At 43.7% G+C, this 4747-nt stretch overlaps 1 non-coding gene across 1 annotated transcript; it reads left to right on the plus strand.

The window, feature by feature from the left end:
• Window positions 1–4293: 4293 nt before the first annotated feature.
• Window positions 4294–4431, plus strand: LOC119926435. The gene has a single exon (XR_005450311.1). It is a non-coding gene; the product is annotated as a small nucleolar RNA SNORA7 (small nucleolar RNA).
• The last annotated feature ends 316 nt before the right edge of the window (window positions 4432–4747 follow it).

A 4747-nucleotide genomic window follows, 5' to 3' on the forward strand; every position in this document is an offset into this window, starting at 1 on the left:
TATTATTAATAAACACACTTGAATGAACGACTGCTAATTAAATCAAGGAAAGCTTCCCAGAGAAAATATTTTTCAGTCTCCTTAGAGAATGTAGGCTCCTTGAGAGAAAGGTAAGATTAACTTTAATTTGCACTTCCCAAGCATTTAGAATGATATTAACTGTAGACTGTACTCTAGGCTGTCAGCTTGTTTTGGGCAAGGACTGTGTCTGTTTATCGTTCTATAGTCCTCCTCTAAGCGCTTAGTACAGTGCTCTGCACACGCTAAGCGGTCAATACAGATGACTGATTACTGAGGAAGGAATGTCTACTAATTCATTCATTCATTCATTCAGTCGTATTTATTGAGCGCTTACGGTGTGCAGAGCACTCTACTAAGCTCTTGGAAAGTACTGGAAAAACCAGGGGTCTGGAGGTCAGAGGTCGTGGGATATAATCATAGCTCTGCCCCTTGGATGTTGTGTGACCTTAAGCAAGTCACTACACTTCATTGCACCTCAGTTTCCTCATCTGTAAAATGGAGGTCCAACACCTGTTATAACAATTATAGTGTTCATTAAGTGCTTACTATGTGCCAAGCACTGTTCTAAGCACCGGGGTAGATTCAAGGTAATCAGGTTGTCCCATGTGGGGCTTACGGTATTAATTCCCATTTTAGAGATGAGGTAATTGAGGCCCAGCGAAGTGAAGCGACTTGCCCAAGGTCACACAGCAGACAAGTGGCAGAGCCTGAATTAGAACTCATGACCTCCTGACACTCAGGCCCGCGCTCTATTCACTATGCCATGCTCATTCCCTGTTCTCCCTCTGATTTAGATTCTGTGCCCCCAGTGGGAGAGGGAGTTTGTCTGACCTGATTAACTTGTATCTACCCTGGTGCTTAGTACAGAGATGGACCCAGGAACACCACCTTTATTACTACTACTACTACTAATAATAATAATAATAGTTATGGCATTTATTAAGCGCTTACTATGTGCCAAGCACTGTTCTAAGCACTGGGGTAGAGATAAGGTCATAAGGTTGTCCCACTTGGGGCTCACAGTCTTAATCCCCATTTTACAGATGAGGTAACTGAGGCCCAGAGAAGTGAAGTGACTTGCCCAAAGTCACACAGCTTACAATAGGCAGAGCCGGGATTTGAACCCATGACCTCTGACTCCAAAGCCTGGGCTCTTTACACTGAGCCACACTACTACTACAAGGTGGGAATTTAGGGGGGCTTTGAAAATGGGGAGAGCTCTGGTCTGGTGGATCAGAGGTGTGGAGAGGTGTCCTAAACTGTAAGATCTCTGTGGGTAGGGATCATTTCTAGCAACTCAGCCGTATTGTGCTTTCCCATCTGCTTAATACAGTGCTCTGAATCATCATTGATGGTATTCATTGAGTGCACGATAATAATAATAATGATGATATTTCTAAGCTCTTACTATGTGCCAAGCACTGTTCTAAGTGCTGGGGTAGATAGGAGGTAATCAGGTTGTCCCACATTGGGCTCACAGTCTTTATCCCCATTTTACAGATGAGGGAACTGAGGCCCAGAGAAGTGAAGTGGCTTGCCTAAGGTCACACAGCGGGACAAGTGGTGGAGCCAGAATTAGAACCCACATCCTCTGACTCCCAAGCCCGGGCTCTTTCCGTTAAGCCACACTGCAGTGCAGAATGCTGTACTAAGTGTTTGGGAGAGTACAACAGAGTTAATAGACATATTCCATGCCCACAATGAACTTACAGTGCTCAAATGCCAATGGTCGATTGATTGTTTGGTACTGTGTGACCTCGGGCAAGTCACTTCAATTCTCAATGCCTCAGTTGCCTCATCTGTAAAATGGGAATTGAGACTGTGAGCTCCACATGGGACAGGGAATTTGTCCAAACTGATTTGCTTGTATCCAGCCCAGCGCTTAGTACAGTGCCTGGCACATAATAAGAACTTAACGAATACCATTATTATTCATTCATTCAATTGTATTTCTTTCAGTCATATTTATTGAGTGTTTACTGTGTGCAGAGCACTGTACTAAGTGCTTTGGAAGTGCAAGTTGGCAACATATAGAGACAGTCCGTACCCAACAATGGGCTCACAGTCTAGAAGGGGGAGACAGAGAACAAAACAAAACACTACCACCACATTATGAATTATTTATTTATATTAATGTCTGTCTTCCCCTCTGGACTGTAAGCTCATTGTAGGCAGGGAATGCGTCTGTCAACTCTATTATTTTGTACTCTTCCATGCGCTAGGTACAGTGCTCTGAACACAGTCAGTGCTTAATAAATTCCATCAATCAATCAATCGTATTTATTGAGCGCTTACTGTGTGCAGAGCACTGTACTAAGCGCTTGGGAAGTACAAGTTGGCAACATATAGAGACAGTCCCTACCCAACAGTGGGCTCACAGTCTAAAAGGGGGAGACAGAGAACAAAACCAAACATACTAACAAAATAAAATAAATAGAATAGATATGTACAAGTAAAATAAATAAATAAATAGAGTAATAAATATGTACAAACATATATACATATATACAGGTGCTGTGGGGAAGGGAAGGAGGTAAGATGAGGGGGATGGAGAGGGGGACGAGGGGAAGAGGAAGGAAGGGGCTTTCCCATCTCTGTTGACGGCACTACCATCCTTCCCGTCTCACAAGCCCGCAACCTTGGTGTCCTCCATCGATATCTGCAACGGAGTGAAGCCTTAAATATACTGCTACTAATGATAATGAAGACTGCATTTTTTTTGCATATCCCAAATCACCCATGCAATGATATGCTAAATCTTAAATTTGAATCACCATGCTCTCGGATGCTGGTGTCTAGTTTTCCACCGAGAAAAAGTGCTTTCATGGCATAGAACCTAAGACTGGATTATATCTTGCTGCAGGAATTTCTATTCAGCATCTCGGCTATTCACCTCTCTTAATTGAATAAATTGCTTAACAACTCAAAGGGGGATAATTGTGTTTCCATAAATACTATTTTCAAGGTTACTGTCTTTAATATAGTGAGAAGCACTGTTGTCTAGTGGAAAGAGCCCGGAGCTGGGAGTCAGAAAGACCTGGGTTCTAATCCCAGCTCCGCCACTTCTCTGCTGTGTGACCTTGGGAAAGTCACTTCACTTCTCTGAGCCTCAGTTTCCTCATCTGGAGAATGGGGATTAAATCCTTCTCCCTCAAATTTAGATTCTAAGCCCCATGTGGGACATGAACTGTGTCCAATCTGATTATATTGATTAGATAATAATCATCATCATCATCAATCGCATTTATTGAGCGCTTACTATGTGCAGAGCACTGTACTAAGCACTTGGGAAGTACAAATTGGCAACATATAGAGACAGTCCCTACCCAACAGTGGGCTCACAGTCTAAAAGGGGGAGACAGAGAACAAAACCAAACATACTAACAAAATAAAATAAATAGAATAGATATGTACAAGTAAAATAAATAAATAAATAGAGTAATAAATATGTACAAACGTATATACATATATACAGGTGCTGTGGGGAAGGGAAGGAGGTCAGATGGGGGGGACGGAGAGGGGGACGAGGGGGAGAGGAAGGAAGGGGCTCAGTCTGGGAAGGCCTCCTGGAGGAGGTGAGCTCTCAGCAGGGCCTTGAAGGGAGGAAGAGAGCTAGCTTGGCGGATGGGCAGAGGGAGGGCATTCCAGGCCAGGGGGATGACGTGGGCCGGGGGTATAATAATAATAATAATGACATTTATTAAGCACTTACTATGTGCAAAGCATTGTTCTAAGCACTGGGGAGGTTACAAGGTAATCAGGTTGTCCCACGGGGGGCTCACAGTCTTAATCCCCATTTTACAGATGAGGTAACTGAGACCCAGAGAAATGAAGTGACTTGCCCAAAGTCACACAGCTGACAAGTGGCGGCGCCAGGATTTGAACCCATGACCTCTGACTCCAAAGCCCGGGCTCTTTCCACTGAGCCACTCTATTTCTCTAGATCTGATTTACCCCAGTGCTTAGAATAGTGCTTGACACCAATACCATAATTATTACTCTTATTATTATTTCTGGAATCTTATCCTGAGTAAGGAAGGACAACTCTGGAGAAGGGAATCAAGTCGATCAATCCCCGTTGCTAATGTAAACTCGTTGTGGACAAGGAATATGTCTATTGTTATATTGTACTCTCCCAGGCTTTTAGTACAGTGCTCTGTACACAGTAAGCGCTCAATAAATACGATTGACCGACTGACTCACTAATCAACTGTATTTATTGAGCGTGAGAGTGAATTGAATGTCTTTTCAGGGGGCTTATGAGTGATTAGACCCCCCTCAGGATGGCACCTGGAGAGTTTCCAGTCCTCTACCAGTCTCAGCTACAGGGGGGAGAGTTAAGCAGAGGTCTATTCGTTCCATTCCTAGCTTGGCCAGTGACTACTGAATGGAAGGCTATCTGCTACAAGGCAAAACTCCTCCATGCTGGGCAGCAGTGGCAAGTGAGAGAGTCAAGGGTGGAGACTCAAGTTTATGGAAAGAGACAATAGTAAACCACTACCGTATTTTTCCCAAGAAAACTCTGTGGATCCACTACCTGAACAATGGCAGATGGAGAGTGGGGCCTTCTGGGAGAGATGTGTCCGTGGTGTTGCTATGGGTTGGGAACAAATCGACAGCATAAAATGAGAGAGATTAAACACAAATATCTGCCAGAAAGAGTGGAACTGGAAACAGGATTCGGAGTAGACGGATGCTGCAATGCTACAATATTAATAATAATAGT

This window comes from Tachyglossus aculeatus, chromosome 3, assembly GCF_015852505.1.
Source record: "Tachyglossus aculeatus isolate mTacAcu1 chromosome 3, mTacAcu1.pri, whole genome shotgun sequence".
In the NCBI taxonomy this organism is placed as follows: Eukaryota; Metazoa; Chordata; class Mammalia; order Monotremata; family Tachyglossidae; genus Tachyglossus; species Tachyglossus aculeatus.